Below are 20,064 nucleotides of genomic sequence, written 5' to 3' on the forward strand. Positions count from 1 at the left end.
ATAATTTGAAATGGCAGGCAGTGATAAAACATATTGTCATTCAAATATAAAAGGAAAAGTGTATATTTTTAATGTTGAACGGATGAATTTGGGCCATTTTTTTTAAAATCAAACACATATAAGTCTGGTGTAAAACCTAATTTTATTTTCTTTTAATATTTCTAAAGGAAATTATTTTTACTACAATATACTTTCTATTGTATACTATGATGGACTACTTAAACTTCTTTCCGTTCAGTTGACAGATTTTCTGCCAGCATAAATGAAAGCAGCTCTATTGATTGGGATTTTCCTAGTTTGTATCAGAAGAAAGTTTAGCTCTATGTGACCACAGATGGTGTTTCCCAAACAGCCTTTTTTATTACATGCTCAAGTGGCTCTCTGAGAAAAGAAATTTGATCAAGTAGTGTCTTAGAAACATTACTAACTCTCAGGGCCTTCTCCCTGCCCATATTCAAGGGACAAATCTCAAATCATTTGGGTATGTAGATCTTGTGGATTCCTAGTGGATCTTGCACCTTGACTTTACGTGAATTGCAGGATTCCAATATAGGCACCCTGTTTTAGGATTGTTCTAACAAAGCATGCTTGTTCACTAATTTATTTCTTGGGAAAAGGTATTTTAAATAATTACCTTCCTTGTAAAGGATTTGCAGAGTAATGGATAAATTGTTTCCTTTCATATCTTGTGGCGAAATGGGATTGCAGATATATACCATCTCTGGTTTTCTGCATGGTGTCTAACTTCACATCTACTGAGGTTTTGCTCTTCCCTCTTTCCCTCTAATGTTTTTTCAATAGCTATCTTTCCTAGGAAGTGACGCTGATGTGCTTATGTTGTTTCTGCTTGTGTAGTTATTTTCTGCTAGTACATTTTTAATCTATTGATAAAGATGAGGTTAGAAGTTAGAGACAGGAAGTTCCTACTAGCATTGTGGAAGCCAGTGGTTGAGCAGAGAGAAGAAAGCCAGCCTAGAAGCTCCCTTTGTGTCCTAGTGCAGAAGTTACTGTGCAAAGTTCAGTTAGTTATTGTTTGCACTATTTTCTGCCCTGGCATCCAGGTGGAGCACAGGGAAAATCTGGAGGGCACACCAGTGAGAAGGGGGAAAAGAGGAGTTAGTGTTACATGTGGGCACAGAACATAAAAACTCACAGCAAACCAGAGTTTTCTGATCTCATGCTTACAGGACAGTTTCTCCACTCGTCTTGGTATTTTTTTTTTCTGCTAAATCCTGAAGATTCATTTAGACATCTAGCTTGCCAGCATATCCTTATTTCTGTGATTTATTTGTTTGCCTTCTGATTCAAATCCTGCTCCCACGTTAAGATCTCAGTCTTGAAATTGAAGTACAACTATGGTGCATGTTTGCTAGATTTGATACAGTAGCACAGAGGTTCCCAAACTGTGGTCTCCAGAAGGCTTGCTTGCATGTCACTGGCTCTCTCTGTTTTGTTTGCAGCTGCTAAATTGCATTTAAGACAGCTAAAAATAGACTAAACATTTCCCTGTTTACTTTTCAAGTCAGCAATTGTGATAATTGCCACTTGTCATGGGGAATGTGCATATTGTGGCTGAGGAGGGAAGAGGGGTGAAAGAAGATCTGCAGGAGGAGGGGATCTTCTTTCCTTATCTGCTGTTGAATTAAGAGTTCAGGGAAATCCCATCCAGGAGTGGAGAAGAGTTTTCCCTTCTGTCCTTCACTTATTTAGCTCCCATGAGAAAAATACCAGGTGATGTTGCCTGAGAGGCCGGATGCTTGTGAAGATGCTTACTTGAATAAAGAAAGTCCAGCTTATGCAAAACTGTAGTTCTGCTACAGCAGCCCTCAAGTTCTCTGAATTTGCACTGACAGATTTGTTACCAAGCCTGATAATTGTTTTAACTTAAGTGCCATAGGGGAAAGGGAAGGTTACTCAGCTCAAGGTTGTCTGTAGACTCAACAGAAGGAATTTTGAGGGTTTTCTCTGAAACCGTAACTGCTGGATGCTTTAGAATTGAAGGCTCAAAATACCAATTTAACATGACTGATAAATCTCATTTTCCTTTCCAAATATCCTTTCAGTTTCTACTGGATCAGACAGTGAAGAAATAAAAATGATGTTAAACCCAAACAAAAAAATGACAAGTCATATCTCATGCTCTGTCAAGTACTCATTGGGCCAGTTATTCTATATTTGTACTCTGTTTTTACTGAATTAATTTTGTACTCTTTACTTGGATGTTTTGTTAGGAAGCTTTTAGCTTTCTGTTTTTTTGGCCTTTGGATGCTTCCTTGGCTTCCAAGCAAGCACTCTGCCTGGTGTTGGTGAGGGTGAGAGGGCTCAGGGTCAGGGGGAATCACTGTATCTTTTACTAAAAGTAGGTTGGAATCCCTTCCTTTTCCCCAGTAAAGTTTCTTTTTTTTTCCTTTTTTTTTTTTTTTTAATTAAAAACTTAATTCTAGTGGCCTAAACAGAATCACTGGGAGCAAAAATACTGAACAGCCGTCTTCCCAGCTGTGCCTCCACAATAAAGCCCACTCCAAAACTATGATCATTTTTGATCAAGAAACAATCAGTGAAGTAAATGTTCCTTTTTTTTCATCTTTCTCTTTTTTTCTTAGTGAAAAGATTTCAATTAGCCTCTCTATTTCTCCCTGCAGTATGGTCAGAAGGTATTTGAATAGAGATCACTGAGAGGAACCTGTAAAATTTGTTTTAGAGGCCTATCTGTAGAGAGCTGGGATGAAGGGAAGAGTTATCAAGCTAGTTAGCACAGCCGGTGCCCGGAAAGAGAAAGCGAGCCTGAAGAAGGAGCAGGTCTTGCTCGGTGTGCCGGCAGCATGTGGCCTGCGACGATGAAATTCTGGTTGTATGAGACAGAAGGGAGAAGGAAGCAAAGGGCGGGGTGAGCTGGTGTAGCGTATAAGCCAGACAGTCCTGGGAATGAAGATGAAGTTGTCAGGAGCAGAGGGGAGTGAAACTTCAAGGTCGGGGATGCTGTTCTAATTTGCGAGGAATGATGCTGTGGAGCCAGTTAATGGATTCAAAGTGGAATAGCTAGAGGAGAAGGTGAAGTCAATCGCAGACAAGATTAATCCCTGATGTAATCTTGTTGGCATCTTGTACTGGCTTTCCTCCTTTTCAAGCTTCAGTGGAATTCCTTCAAAGATATATTTGGCCCTTCCAGGTCTTGTTTTACCAGATTCCACTGAATCATCGTGTTTTACCAGATGCTACTCTGTGCCTCTGCCCTGGATTACATCATTGGTGTCCGGGCAGTGTATCAGGTTACAGGGAGAATAGATTTCTTTATAAAGAAATTGTCACACTTGTGAAATGTTTTTATTAATGAAGTTATAGTTGTAGCTGTTAAATTTGCAAGTATTTCAATGCCAAATAACTGAATAGATCGCAGCAAAACTCCATTTGTATGTGTGTGGGAGGCTGGCTGGCTGTTTACCTCATCTACTAGTTTAAGCACTTCACGGAGTCAAGTTCTCTTTCCAGTTTTGTCGCCAATTTGCTTTGTGATGTTGGACATTTCACATAGAGTGTGTCCATAATGTAGGAATCATAATATTCCCTATGCTTATAATGGCATGAAGTTTAACCCACGAATTATAAGTAGCTTTGAAACTCTTCACTACAAGGTGCTAATAAGAGCTATGTGTTGTTACTGAATACGGCTACGTAGCCATCTCTTATTTAGCTCAGGTTTATTTAATCCAATTCTACTAGTAATGTTTAAATAGAACAAAATTATATCAGTATTCTCCAGCACCAGAAAAAAAAACAGATCAAATGCTAGGAGAGGTACATATCAGTGGGATCTAGCTGCCTATCAAGTTAGGAATGCATATTTATTTCTGTGGGAAACCACAAATCCTGTGTCAACAGAATTGACAGGTCATCCTTGACTTTTTGACCCAAGAATGGCCTTTTTCCTTTTAAATTTGCCTTCTATTACAGCATATGACTTCAGAGTCAGACCTGGACATTCTCACTACATGGAGAATGTTTCAGAGGGGAGATGGAAAACATTATTTTTTAAATGCATTTAGTGACTCAATAGCAAAACCCAGAACAACTGAGCACATTGGGGTGTCTGTCCAGTAGCACTGCAGCCTATGAATTTGTTATTGAAGGTTTAACTATAACTAAAAGAAGTAGTGCAACACCTTCAGTGAACAAAAGCACACTTTTAAATATACCTGTTTTTGCTGGCATACTACTGTATGTTGAATATTTGATTTTTTTGCCAGTTGAATTTTTTTATTTGATTTTCTGTTTGAGATCTAAACATTACTATATTTGGCCAGTGATAGTGGAATTGGTAGTCATAATCTTGTTCAGTTTCATATTTAATCATACAGATGCTAATATATCTGATAAACCTCATAAATCCAGTTTGTTAGCACCACTATGATTATACATGAAGCGGAAACAGATTGCCAGGTTTCTCATGGGAATCTTGCTAGAAACAGCCTTTCTCTTCAGCGTTTACAGAGTGGAGCTCATCCATCATGAGAAAGAAGTTTTATTTAACAGCTCTTAAAGATTTTTCACTTTTCTCATGAACCATATATTTAGAAGTGGGATATTTACTTCCAGGCAGTAGAAATTTTCTGGCAAGACAGACTGTGTGTGATGAGGGTGGGGAAGCAGAGACACAGATCTACTTGCTTCTGTTGCAGTCGGACTAATACTTTTCATAGTTGAAGAGGACAACCCAAATTGGTCTCAGTCTGCATATTTCTAATAATAAAACTGAGTCAACAAACAAAATTTGTATATACAGAAACTATGCACCTGCTGAAGAAATCACTTTTAATCCTGGGCAACATTAGATGCCAGATGCCTGCTTTGTTTAGTTGAATTATTTGCATATTGATTCCCTAGAAATGTTACGTGTTACATGTTTTAGAACACTTCACAAGGATGCTAATTGAAGGCAATGGTGCTGACTACTGCTATACAGCTATGGAAGCGACCTTCTTCAGACGGAGGCCAAATCACTATACTTTTCCTGGAGAATGGGGGATATAGTCATCTGCCATTTGTGACAGTACCATTTTCTGTTGGTTCAAATCCTTTACTGGTCCTGCTGCCCAGTGGCTCACTTTGGTGTCCATCTCAGTCTTCCCAGCTAGATTTTATTCAATTACTGTGTTTGAAGAAAAGCTTAGACTTAAAAGACCAAACAAGCAAAATGAATGAGATGGGAGCTGAGTGCCTGAATGAAGGTAATTCGGAGAAAAAAAAAGCATTTCTCAAGATTCCATTTTAACACAGTTTGATCTTTGTGCCTTTTTGTTAACTTTTTGTTGAGCATCGTTAGCCCTGAGAATATCATGAGATTCTTTTCAGTACCTCAGAGAGCAAGGGAGTTATTTTGAAGAGCTTACATGTAGTCTGTGTTTCATATCATTTCTATTTAGAGAATCCTTAATGGGTGATAAATAATTTCCAAGTGTTTCTCCCATGTATTAATGTTTCTATTGCATCAAAAAAAATATTTAGGTTGAGGTTATTTCAGAGTATTGACATAACAAAGACCTGAAGCCAGATGACAGGCATCACCATTAGTTTTGCTCTGTTTCTTTTCAGTGCAAACACACACACACAGATACACACTGGTGTGCGCACACACATGCAACGTGCACCGTTTTGCTAATGATGATCTAAGGTGGACTTTATCCACACCAGGTCAGCATGCAGTTACACTACATCCATCTAAACATGACATGTTGCGTAGAGTGGCAATCCTCCAAACGAAAGATGAGCAGAAAGCGTCAATTATTTATGAAACAAAACAATCTGAGAAGAAAACCCTAGTGGAAGGAAACAAAAAGGCACTTGAGCAATCTAAATTTGTTTAACTGCCTCATCTTAAAACAGTTACACGGTAAACTGAAGTAAAACTAAGAGATGCTGTGGACTGGGAGGAGTATGTTGGTGTTTGTGAAACAGTGATCTGCATGACCACATGGCAATCTTTCAAAAATATTTTCTGTTTTTCTTACAACCCTCTTCTGTCTTGTTTGAACACTTAATTAAATTTAGGGCTTTAATGTGCAATAATACACACAGTAGACTTGGGCCGTAATGCCGTTTCTGGAGATGCACAAGTGTTTTCATGTCAACAGATGTTTCTTTTGTGCTTGCACTTGTTATATTGCCAGCTTGAACTTGCATAGAGACTTCTTTGCCTGTGAAGGCTGGCCCATAGACTCTTTAAAAGTCCTTTGCAGTTTCCATGTACCTTCTTGCCTGGGGAAGCATTGTCGGAGCTGCCTCTTGTTCCAGCCCGGGCTCTGCCTGCAGAGGCACAGAGCAGACCTGCCGGCTCCTTGAACACTTGCCCACTTGTGTATTGAAGGTGGAGTTTGTACCTTTTTTTGTCAAGAACTGCTTCTCAAATAAATGGTTTAGATTTTCTCAGTTGAGCTGCTCATCTTCCTAGCCTTCCAGACAGTTCACAGTCTCCCTGTTTGAATCACAGGAGACTAATATATGATGTGGAGACTCCTTTTTGCTAGGATGACATTAGAGAACTGAGTGTAACTGTGTTCTTAATGTTGTCAGAGAACATCCAGAGTACAATAAAGCACCCAGTGTGCAATAAGATTGAGACCTCTTTGGTAAGCTTACTCTAGATGATCACTAGAGGCTGCAATTGAGTGTCCGGTGAAACTACAGTTTTGTTCTAGTTTTTGTGGATACTCAGCAGGGAAATCCACCAAGACAGCTCAGTAGTGCTTAATGTGAAGCAATTTTTGTAATCTGGAGTAAAGACACCAGTTTGTCCCATTGGCCAGTACCAGCTGTGAGAATGAAACATCTACACAGCTAATTACAATGACTAACTAACTTTCTAAGGTTTCTAGAGTAGATGCTTAAATGAAGAGAGAGACTCTTTCAGGAGGCAACTTGAAATATTTAATTTAGGAATTTCTTTCTTTGGTTGCTTGAACAGGCATGTTCTCTTAATATAGACACCTTAAAATTCAGTGATGTGATTGCTCTTCTACGAGAAAAAATAAAATAGCATGCTTACTGAAAATGATGCTTTTACTCAAAGATAGGTCTGGATCTATTTAGACTATTTGACTGTAGTGAAAGATGGGTGTCAAAGGACAGAGTGAGAAAACTGAAACATCAATCTTGACTAATACATATATTAGTAATAAATATTAGTAAATTAGTAATAATAATAATTACATATATTTTTCCTCTAAGCCCACTTCTAATATTTTGACTTGGTGCCTCTGGCATGGAGTGCTGGAAGGAGCATGCTTATTTCTGAAATGCCAAGCTGGGGGAGACTTTACAGTATTTGCTGAGAAATAGCTGTTATGCTTTTGGTCATTGCTATATTATTTCTCTCATTAGAATAAACTAATAGTCAACAAATCTCCTACTGTATATTTTTGTTTAACACACTGAGAGGTGATTTACTTTTGCTTCCAAATTTTTATCTATTTTTCCTTTGTTTCACTAGCTGAGATTAGAATAAGTTATTGAATTTTGTCTTCAGGGTCAGTCTTCTCTTTTTAGTTGTTTCAATCTTTCAACTTTCATCTTTTTTTTAATGAATGTCCAAGGTATTTAGTTGCTTTCTAATGTAATCTTAAACTTTACAAAGTCTAAATAGTAGATATTTTTCTCTATTCTTATACTTGTCATGTCTGTCTTGTTCATCTGTCACCTCCGGAAGGGCTATCTGGAATAGAATTAATTTTTGAGCATTCATTATCATTAGAAAGACTTTATCAGTCAAAACTGCGACTGCCAGTGGTTGAAGATCTGATTCCGTGACAGTTGCTGTATATAAATATTTCAGTATTTATACATATAGCAAATTGGATCTGTCAGCCTCTGATGTGAAATTACTCAAGCTTTACCTAATGACAGGGTATTTCCCTGAAAAATACTTTTGTTTCTGGGAGCCTATTATTATTTTTACCACTAAAATCAATGGCAGAAATAGCAGAAGAGCTGGATTCAAAACCAGGTAGTGTTAACACCTGTAGAACAGAACTAGAAATAACACTGATAAAATGGATTAGTCCATCTCATATAGTTCTCATTCTTTTTATAAGGTAGAAAATTTTAAAAATGGTCTAGTGCAGTTTATATCAAAGGATTACTTCTGAGAGCTTGGATAAACATTGCTAGAATCAGTATTTCAAGTTTCAAGTGTTTAACAAAGGATTATGGGATTGTCCTATAACCATGAGCTAGGGTATGGGAATTTACGTTTTCTTTTTTTGCAGGATAGTTCCTCTTAAAATTATACCTTGAACAATGGCTTATTTTCTTGTGCCAGTACTCTATTCCAAATACTGTGGCTTGGCAGCAGGCAGGTCTCAGATTTCAACCACATGTATTTCAGAAAATCAAAAGATCCTTATTTGGCACTCCACTCACATATCTTTAAAAGCTGTGTTTGTGCGTCAGATTTAAAAATAATTGAAACCAGAGGTGCAAAAACTGAACTTTTCTTCCAGGATGTTTTGACTTCAATTGATTCCAAAAGCATCGAAAGGAACAGAATGGAAACCGCAGGCAGCACACTGCATTGACAGTGTGCATAGAAACTTGCTTTATATATACATGCATAGATTATACTACAATGGCCTTTCTAAATATTTTTATTTCATTATGCATTTAATTTTATATATATAATATATAATTACAATGACTAACTAACTTTCTAAGGTTTCTAGAGTAGATGCTTAATACATATATATATATATATATATGTATTTATATATATATATATATATATATATATATACATACACACACAGGTACTTTCTTTCATGGCAAAGCACTATGCAAATTGCATTTACTAAATAGAAGAATCATTTTGCCTATGAAAGTGATGTAGCTTTTTATGGAGTAAAAATGTGGTAGCTGTATCTATACTGCACAGTAATTTACATGCAGAAGTTTAGCTTGTATGGAATTGAATCTTGTGAGGGAATTAGAATAGTGTAGATTAGGTCAGAAAGACAAAGATTAATATCCTTATTTTTGAAAAAATTCCCTTTGTTTCTTTAATATCATTGAATTAATTTTTTTGGCCATTTATATGAAATTTTTTGGCTTATGCCAAAACTCACAATATAGAAAAAGATGTCTCTCTTTTACTTGCAGTATGCTTTAGAAGTATTTGGAAAAAAAGGATGCAAACTTAATAGCTGGCCTTCAATAACTTCTTATCCAGAAATTGCATTTCTTCCCAAATAAGCTTTTGATTTCATCTATGAATAATTATGTTGAAAGATGCTTCTGGACCTTCTGGAAGGGTAGGAGAAGTAAAACATCTAACAAAGGGATGGCTTACAACAAACTGGTAAGTAGAGAGTATATCAACTTGTTTCCATTCATTATTTACAGGTGAGGCAAAATGTTCAGTAAAAGAAGGATATCTCAGAAATAAACAAAGCACATATTCATCTAGCAATAATACAACAGGAATCATTAACCATAATTAACCCTAATACCAATGAAGCATTGTTTCTCCATCTTTGAGGCTGTAGCTGATGATGACCTTTGAGATGTTGTGCTCTTCTGCTCCCTTTTCCCCCTCGTAAGCTGTCGGGTATTTCAAAAGGGCAGAGAGGAATAAAAAGCAGCAATGGCTCCTGAGCCAAACAGAAGACTTACAGGGTTGAGTCAGATGCCCTGCAAGATAAATAGATATCTATACTTTTTAAGAGAAAAACAGTTGGGGAACCCCTAAGAGGTCAAACAAGCAGCAGTCATTCAATAGGACTAAAGGAATTACTTGCGCACATTTTTTTTTTTTAAAAAAAGAAAACCAAAGGTGGAAAAAGACAACAAATTCCATCTCCTCCACCCACCATCTTTTGTAGCAGAAATGAACAAAATAACTCTTTACTGGATGGTACATCAAGGCATCTTATGACATCTTCTGCCAGCCTTGGGTCTTCCATGAATTCTTTTCAATTGAAAGCAAAGGCTTCTACTTGCACAGAAAAGTAATGTGAAGTATTGCAATTCCAGTTACTTACTCATCATTTGAAAGAAATCTTTATGGCCAAGTAAAAAGAAAACAAACACACTGTAATGTGGAAACAGTTCTACTTGTCAGCATTTTTTTTAAATCTTAGAACCTTCTTGGCAAGCTGATGTATAAGGTGTTGCTATAAATAGAGTGGGTTGCTATGAATAGTGGTGAATACTATTTTGTTAAATTCTGATAGATTCTTTCTAAAGAATTTTAATGCAGACTTGGTTTGAGTTTTGGCAAAAGTGGGCTGTCTTATTTTAGCTGAATTAATTCCTCTTCCTGAGTTCTTATCCTACCTCAGGGTTTCCAGTGGGTAGTGGGTTCTATTAGGTTCATCAAAATCCTTCAGCAAATTTCTTAATTCAGAGGGAAAATGCAGTTAAGGAGATTGTGATCTTTGCTGCACCTTGTTTTAATAGATCAACAGACGCAGTATTTGAGAAAAGAAATACTTTACAGTATGTGGATAAAAAAGATGTCTTCTCTGGACAGAAAGAGGGACAAATCTTCTCCCTTATATTCATCCCCTCCCACCAAAAAGAACATGCAGAGATAATACAAAAGCTAAAACACCAGGGAAAAAAAAATTCAATCTGAACTCTTCAAGCTTGCCTCAGGGAGTACCACTTGATATTCTTGTATAAACATCTGCTCAGTTTTACTATGCCTGACATCATTTAAAAGACAGGGTGATTAACTATGGGCAAGAAATAAATTTTATTTCCAAATGGATAACTTTTCTGTATTTATCCCTTTTACTTACTGAAATCTATTCTCTATTACCAGTTAGTGTCTTCTGTTTTTGCTTGTATTTTGTTGCGGAGCTGAAAGAAAGCCAGGGAGTATGGCTCCAAAATCTTGGGGAAGTGTGAGTTCCAATTTCATTTCTCAATTACTTTTAATTAGAAGTAGAGATACTGTCCGGATATATATAACTACCAGCTTGATGGAAATAAAAAAGGAGGGGAATTCTCCTTTTTACACTATGAGCTGATTCATATTGATTCTGATTTTACTTAGGCCTACCACTATTTTTTTTTTTTTTTGGTCATCTTATAGAGGTGAGGAGAAGCATGAAATCCAAAACTGCATAATGCAGCCAACTGAAGGGAATAGTGCTTTTTTTATTATGTGAGCTTAAACAATTGGCAAATTCTAAAAATTCTAAACAGCAGCATGATATGTAGCCCTGATATTATCAGTAAAGAGCATTGCTAAGTGATCTGTTCCTACTGAATTTGAACAGCTGAATGTGCTACTTTTACCAGGAAAAGAATGCAGGTAGTTTCTGTTTTTCTCCACTGCCACATAACTACAACTCCACTGCTTCCTAACATTTATTTTGAACAAAAGTAAAGTAAAAGTTTTTTGAACAAAAAACTGTAAAGTACAGTTGCTGTCAACGTTTGGAGTTGCTTTTGAAGCAATTTTGACTTTAAAGAGAGGGGAGAAGGCAAACTCCAAGGAACAGACTTTGATTCAATTATTTCTTCTAGAAGACAGTGGCCAGAAGCAGCTCATGAGTGTGATATTTAAAGACACAGGGTAGAAATAAATTGAGGTTGAAACAGAAGAGAAAATTAGGTCTTCTCCAGTAGTAAAGAATGTTCCCCATACTAGGAAAGAAGAAGAAAAATAACAAAGAAATATTAACAGAATAATTTTATCTTCAGTATTACTACAAATGTCAGAAGTTGTCACTGCCAAATTTTGCTTGGATATAACTGTTTAAAAATTACTATTAGCTTGCACTCAGCACGTGTATATATACGTACATATGTACAAACATATGAATGCATATAAAATAGAATAACCTGTAAAAATGATTTATGTGGTGGTGAACTTTCCTGTTTCTGGATTTACCTTGGTGTTTATAAGTTAAATCCAAATGACACCGTTTTCAGAAGGGTGATGAAAACAGGAGACCAATAACTGTGTGAATGTTTTCAGTAAAAATACATGCATATGCACACAAGTATATTACAATAGCCACAGTGTGACTGAAACAGCAAGAATAAAACTGTGAAAGTGTTCTGCAATTAATTTCTGTTTTAGCATGTAGCCAGGGAGTAATAAAAGGATCAAGAACTTTGACTCAAGCCTTTGGCATATTTCTATACCTTTAAAGCATCTAATACTTTAAGAGGATCCAAAAAACATTTTTTGGGTTCAAGGAGAAATCTGTGTGGAGCTCTCCAAGGTTCTCTGGATCAGATCAGTTTTTCTTTGACCAATCTCTGGGGCTCAGATATCTGCAACCCCCTCTTCTGTGCTCCCCCCTCCCCCCCCGAATGTACACTGATATTACTCAATTTCTGTGTCTTACACTCCAAATTTTGTTTTGGGCAAAAAGGAAACACACTTTATGGAAAGCCAGGAATTTTAGTGTAATTGAAATCTCAGCAATTTAACTAAAGATTTATTATTTTGTATCTAATTATTATGGAAAAAGAAAAGAATACTATTGCAGAAAAAAATTTCTCTATAACAATAATACAGTTAAAATTATTACACATACAATTCCTAGTATCTTTTCACTGCTGTTATGTTCACTCTTCCACTGGTCCTAAGTCTTCCTCAGGCAGAGATAGGGTATGTTGCACGGAGAAGAGAGGTTGTAGCAAGTCGTGAGAGTCCCAAGCTCTTGACTAGAAAATGTGATGCTGATAATGAGATTTCTTTTTCCTTACTCTAGGATCCACATGTGACTATCTTTACACTTTTTCTGACATGATTTGACACATTGCTTTTCCTTTGTTGCTTGCAATTCCGTATTTCCTCTGATTGTATTATGAATAGTGCGTTTTACATATGTCAAACTTGCTTTTTGTTTTCTAAAGCCAGTTTTTTGCCAGGTCCCACATCTGCCTTTCTTTATCTGACCGTTATTGAGTTCTTTATCTCACCACTGGTAAGTTACTTATAGTTGTGTCTCCAGTGTCAGCCTGTGCCCTCTTTGATTGCTGTCCCAAGCTGGTATTCCCCTATTCTGTATGCTCCCCGCCTCACTTTGCAACTTCTGTAGAATTTACTAGCTGACTGTTGTTCTTCTGTTTCATTGACTTTCTGAAATAATCGGTGGATTTATGTATAAAATCTGGTGACAATACTAGCTTAGTGCATTTTTATGCTACCTTTGGTTTGTAGCACCCAGTTTGCTCAGCAGCAGGAGCAATACTATGCGATTGTTCTGTGAACCAGACTGCTCTCATTTAAAAATTCTCCTGCAATTATTTTTTTTTCTTGTACTTCGATACGCTTCCAGTAATCTCACAAAGAGTTGTGCTACAACAGTTAAGGGAACAATATATCATACTGCGGAAGAGGAGAAGAGAGCTGGTTATAAAGAAGAGAAGGTTGAGGGCGTGGGGCTGGGCTGGAGGTGTCCTGTGCAGCAGCAGTGTTCGGCTCATGCGAGCCTGTGGCCTTGCTTTGGGATGTGGTAAATGCAGCATTACTCTAGCAGAATGCTGGCGGCATTTATCAGGGTCCAAAGCCGATTGCTTTGGATCATCTTATTTGCCTTCTGTAAGTGCAAAACACTGAAGATTTTAATGTCAGTTTAGACAGAAGATGCCTTCAAACTCATATGAATGCTGTACATTTGGTCAAGCCTATTTATATGCGTGGTAGCTTTGTCCCAAGTTGTTGGAACAAGGAAGGTCCAGCTATTTCTGGTCTCTTTTACATGCTTTCGCTGCCTCATGTGAGTCTTTTGGGAAAGGTCTTCCCTTTGCCATTCCTACTTCTGATTAGAGCTGCTTATGTTTTTACACCTTCCTGAATTCTGTGTTGGCCAAGCAGCTGTGTCACTCTGACAAGTGGCTTGCTGATACGCTCTTATGTGGGAATTACTGCAGCCCCTGTTCTGCTTACTGCCATACCAAAAAGTATGAAAATAGGCAGGCTGTACTGATATAGCTTCTTCATTTAAAGAAAAAAGTTCCTGTTGTTCATGACATGCTCGTGCATAATCTATGGTACTCATACTACATTTGCAAACTCCAGGCTTAACTGGTTTTCCTATTTTTTCCCCCCTCTGCTTAATCTGCATCTATATAAAGCTGTTGTATGATCCAATTCATAATCATTTCATGTCAGTGACCAAATGGCACTCATTATTAATATATCCATTAGCCCTCACTATTTTAAGTTATTTCATAGCAGCTGCTTATCTGTTCTGGTGCTTCACAAACCCTTAGGAACAGAAGAGAGCCCCAAGCTGACAATTTCTTTTAAGAGGACAGTGACAGTGGTGTAGGTAGGAGAGGGCAGTAACACTGCAGAAGAGGCAGTCAGTTGGAAAGACACACTGGAAGATTTGAGTATAAAAAACAGATAGTGTTTGCTTGGCAAAATAATGTCGTGACTTTTTTCTTCCCCTCTTTCACCCTCCCCCTCCTCTCCCTTTTTTTCTTTCTTAGTGCTTTGGTTTTTCCTTATAGTTTCCCTACAATCCTCTGCTAAAGCTGGTATTTCAGAGAATGAGGTATGATGAGCTGTGCTGTTGGGTGGAGTTTAACACTTTTGCATGTGTTTGGGCCAATGTATGTCACTAGAGATGCAGGGTATTTGGATGCTATTAATTTCTAGGGTTCACTAAAGCTTTTTAAATAGAGGAAAATCAATGAAAGTAACTCTTTTCAGACGAGAGCTTCTCCAGATTCAGTCTGCCATGAAAGTCCATGCCAGAATATTGGAGCCCTGAAGTCTTTTCTTCTTCATTGTGAAAAATAAACATACTGTTGATTGACTCCATCTCTGTGCTTAATATTTCTGTTGGAAAATCTGAAGGAATTTTTTTTTGAATGGAAATGTTGCTAGTGACCAGCTTCTGTGCTGTACTGCATGATATTGTCACAGGATAGTGAGCTACAGACTGTGAATATGTGTTTGTTGAGGTAATCAGTACTTGTACTTAACTTTCATGATGCCATAGCAGTGCACCTCTTTTCTTAGTGTGTCTCGGTCCTCCACGAAAATGGATGTTTCATATCAACACTAAAATGAAGGTATTTACTGCTTGAGAAAACACATATTTTGTAGATTTTAAGGCATATATAAGTGATAAACCAACATTCTTTTCTGAAGAGGTTGACAATACTTGCATTACTCACATAGAACTTAATCCATTTCTTTTTAGAAGGACTCAGAAAATATTTTTGTTAGACATGTTAAATATTGGCAAGCTATTTTGAAAAAAAAATAGACAGGATTCTCATAGTAAAAGATGTATGTGAAAGTCAGAACTTGAGGTGAAGCTGATCTTTTGTTTTAAATGAGGTTAATGAGGAGCCACCTCCCATACTTCTGACCGTTTTGTTTTTTAATTCTATTTTTCTATTCTTCGAAGCAAAATTATGTGATTGTTTGTGTGGATCTCTGTTATGGGTCAAAATATGTATGAATACCCAATTGCTTCTGGAGGTGCCTTACAATGCCAGCTGGAGGTGGACATAATATCTTAGCACTATGTTGGCTCCTCAGCCTTTCTGCAGGTTATGGTATAGAAGAAAGGTGTGTGAAGGACCTTGTGCCTCTTCACAAGCATAAACGCAACAGTTTTGAGTCTCTTGAGTTCTAGAAAACGAGAGCAACAAACTTCAGAAATTGAGACCTTAAGATTTGCAGGATAGGGCAAAATAAAGATAAAAAGAATTGAAAAGAGATCTCCCTGCTTACTGCATCATTGCCAGAGCATTGTTCTCTCCTTTCCCTCAGCCAAGCAACTTTTTCCAGGAATTACAATGAAGTCAGTGCCGCCTAAGAAAAATACCTGTATTTCTCTCTTTTCTAAGGACTGTACATCAGCTCCTTGCTCTTTATGGAAGTGGGTGGCATGCCCCTGGAGTTTCCTCCAACATTATTGCAGTTTATGTACTCTGAGATGGCTCTGTGGTATAACACAAGTAGAGGAAGTGGAAATGATCAGATTTGCTTCAAAAATACATCCCTGATGTGAACTGATGTATTAATGTAAATGCACCTGTTTGATACTAGGAACCAGGTTTGACCTGCATGTTGTGACGCATGAGCTATCATGAGATCATGGCAGTGATCTCTGTATCTGAGTCTGTATCTGCTATTCATACAGCCTTTTTCAAGATCATGCAGTAGACAGAGCTATGATATGGCTTTATATTTTGATTTTAAAAAAGGTAGAATCGTCATACCTGCATTTGAAGCACAAATGGGAATGTGGCATATGTGACCGAAGCAATGAAAAATGCTAAGTGCAGCGAGATGATAGTTAAGAAGATCTGAAAATCGACTTAGGCCACAAAAATTGCAAGAATTCTCACTTTCTATATTCAGCTCTATTCAAATCCAAAGTACAAAAAACTCTATTAACCAGTCAAACAAAAGGAAAAAAAATGCATTTTGGGGGGATTTGGGCCTAGCAGACAAGGAACAAAATAATTATACCTGGAGATGATCCGAGCTCAAAGGGCAGAGTCTGGACTAGGTTTTAGGGAAGAGAACATGTTGAATGCTAATCAAAGGTAGGTTTAGCTTTGAGTAGGGCAATACCTAAGCTGGTTAATTATTGAATTATTTCATGACAACAGGTAATATTATCTCAAAATTGTTGGAAGTTTTCTGTAAGACTGGAAAAATAACTCTATCAATTAGACCGTTAACTTCATTTTTGCTGATTCTGGAAAATATTTTAGATTTCTTTAATCTGAACCAGAATTAAAATTGTGGGGGAATATGAATCAAAATTTCCTCTTCATTTTGCAATATTAAGGATGTTAGACAAAACAGCCCAAAGAGTCTTATGCAGTCTACATAAGATTTTGCCTGTGTGTATTGTTGCTGTTATAGGTGTTGTGATATACTCCTAAAACAAATGCTATCTCTTCAGATATACTTTGATTTTTTTCTTTTCTCTTTGGAATTGAATAACAGAACCACTTCCTTTGATACTGACTATTAAATCAAATCAGTTTTTCACATTTAAAATAAATATTTTCTGTGTAATGTTGTCAGCAAACACAGGAAATGCCATTTAGAAATATTCTGAGTAACAAAATGAGCATAAGGCTGATATATTTCATAATGTACAAAACAAATTTTGATGTGTGGCTTTTCATTTTGATATTATATGGACTTGTTTGTTCACTTAATACACTGAAAAACTGAGTCAATTGGATTGTAAGAACCATTTTTTTTCTTTTCTTCTTGTCAAATGACTGCAAACATGTTTATTTACTAATGTTATTGATGTAATGTCTTAAAGTGGATGATTTTGACATATGTTAGAACAGTAAAATAAAGTGTTTTTCTTCGTGTTTCTTCTAGTGCTTATGAAAGCTGACAGCTTCATTGAATTATAGAAAGGATATGTAATGAGAAGAAGCGATATTACAGTTTTATTCACATATCACCTGACTGTTGCCTGTTCCTCAGTGTCTGTGCAAAAGAGCATCTTAAAAAATAGTAAGGTAAACTAAAGCTTTTGGCCATGTCCTGTAAGTATTAATTATAGTACATTGATACCTGCCTGCTGAGAATTAGGCTCATTTCATACTGAAATGACTTGTTCTTTGTTTGTATGGCTCTTGTACTAAGCATTTTACAGAATATATAAAAGAAATGGCCCTGTTCTGAGGAGCAAAAAATCTTATTTCAGGCAGAAGTCGCTGAATGAGAGAATAAAGGAAAAATGTACGTGCATATGTGTGGGGGCAGGAAAGAACAGGGAAGGGAAAGGTCAGGGTTACAGTAATAATGACAGTCTGGTTCATTTAGATGCAAATCTTGATTTAATTATTGCATTATTAAAATGTAACAGCAACACTGCTTCTCCATGATTAACCTTTCCTTCACCCCAATGACTTGTATAATAAATATAAAGAAAGTGAAGAGGAGATTTGACTAGTAAGGATTAGCGGTTGTGAAGCTGGTAGAAGAAACAGCTTCTTTTTGGCAACTTGAAATTTGAAATAGGGCAGAGAGGAAATACAGGAGTCTCAAAGATTATGAAATGTGTTGCCCTAATAGCTCGCGAGGAGAAGGAATACTACCAAGGGGCATTTAGAACTGTGACAATAGGTGATGGTGAAATTGTGCACGCAGGGCGAAATGTCACTCAAAACATGAGCAGGGATTTTTTTGGATACCAGATCGAAAAAGACTGAGACCTCTAAATTTCAGAATAGCTTAAGTGTAGTCCCTTTGAAACATCTCAGCTCCATTTATAATGCATTAGGCTGAACAGTGGAAAAAGTGAGGAAACCAACCGTATTAGTAATATTACAGTAATTTAGGCTCATGGGTTCGTAAAAAGCCTAGGAAGAAGTGCACAGAGGAGGAGGCTGAAGGAGCTTTTGAATAACAGCTCAGCCAAGTTGAGCTGCAGGAGTAACACCCTCTTCCTTATGACCGATGACCTGAATGTTGCCGAATGTAATTTAAGGTTGCCTGGACCTTCCTATTCTAATAATCTGGGTTTGGTTTTAAACTTTGCTAGCTCTTATTAGCTCCCTCTAGTGCTGCACATTCTTAATATAAAACATTGAAGGGCTTTTCTATTAGTCTTTAGGTGTTTTTTAAAAAAAGAGAGACAGATAGACTGACTCACTTAAAACAAAATGACCCCCCATTCACAAATGCAAACCCAAGTAATGGTTTATTAGTTTTGCCAAAAATTCAGAGATAATCTCTCTCTAATTATCTGCTGAGATGAGTGAAATTTACATTGTTTTAAAAAATATGAGGTAAGCACATAAGGTTTTTAGAAGCTATTGTGCCTTTGTATTTCATCTTATCCACTTGTTGTACAAAGCATAAATCTTAAGTTCTGCAAATGCATTCAGTCTTGTCCCCACATCAACATAAGGGAAGCAGCCTCTTGTATAAAAGCCTTGTTTTAGTATCTTAATGCATTTTGCAAAATCTCTCTCTCTCCCGTTAAATTGGAAACTGCTGCCACATACAGCTATTTTATCTTTGCTCTTTTCATTTACAATCCTCTTTAAAATTAAAATAGCCTTCTCCATTGTTAATTTTCTGTTGTACTTTTGCCACTTTCAGAAAAGCTCACTCCCTGCCTTCAAACAATAGCAGCTCTTTTCCTGAAGTCAGCAGCAATAGCGCACTACTTTCTGAAGAACAAAATTAAAGCTCATTAAAAGAGAAAGAGCACTTAGCTGACTTCATAAAATGGTTAAACCGTAACTACAGTACGTCTGGATCCTGTGAATCCCTGGAGTCCCCAACGAGCTTATTGGTGATAGGACAATCCTATGTGATTTTAAAGCACTAGCTCAGTTTCCAAATATGCTGAGAGGATAGTTTGTGCTCACTGAATGAGTTGCTAACCAATGTTATACTTTATTTTTATTCTTTGTAATTCACATGCCTTATTTATTTACTATCATTCAAGTCTTGCTCTGTGTATAGTTTTAGCAATTTCTGCATGGTTCTTCCCAGCTCACTCATTACAATAGTATTTCTGTTCTTTGCACTCAACATTACGTGATGATATTATCTCCTTTGCGGAAGATGGGGAAAAGAGGCATAAAGATTTTAGTACTTGAAGTGTCCAAATTTAGGTGCCTAATTTGAGTTGTCTATAGCCCAATTTCTCAGAGAGCCTAGTATTTTACAGAAATTCATTTATTCAGACCCCAGGTTCCTTTAACTTCTGTAGCAGTTATTAACACTCATTGCTCCTGCAAATCAGACTGCTGGGTCTTAATTTGAACATCTTAAAAATGGAGAGGAATGTAGTAAGTGACCATCTGTGAAAAACTTACTTTAAATGGTAGCCCAGCATCCATGTTTGTTAAATATAGTTCACAATAAAATTCCTATGATGTTTGTTCTCCCTCACGCCTTTTTTCTCCTTTTCCCACTCCTACATATTGTTGTCATATGATAGCAGTTACTTTTGATCACTACTGTCAGGATCAGATGTGAACCACACTGGAGAGGTAAAAGCCTTTATATCTAAATACTTGACCTGTCCAGTCATTTCTATCCAAAGGCTTTATTACAGAAATATTTCTTGAGAGGTTCCTGGATGATATGTT

This window comes from Rhea pennata, chromosome 4, assembly GCF_028389875.1.
Source record: "Rhea pennata isolate bPtePen1 chromosome 4, bPtePen1.pri, whole genome shotgun sequence".
NCBI lineage: Eukaryota > Metazoa > Chordata > Aves > Rheiformes > Rheidae > Rhea > Rhea pennata.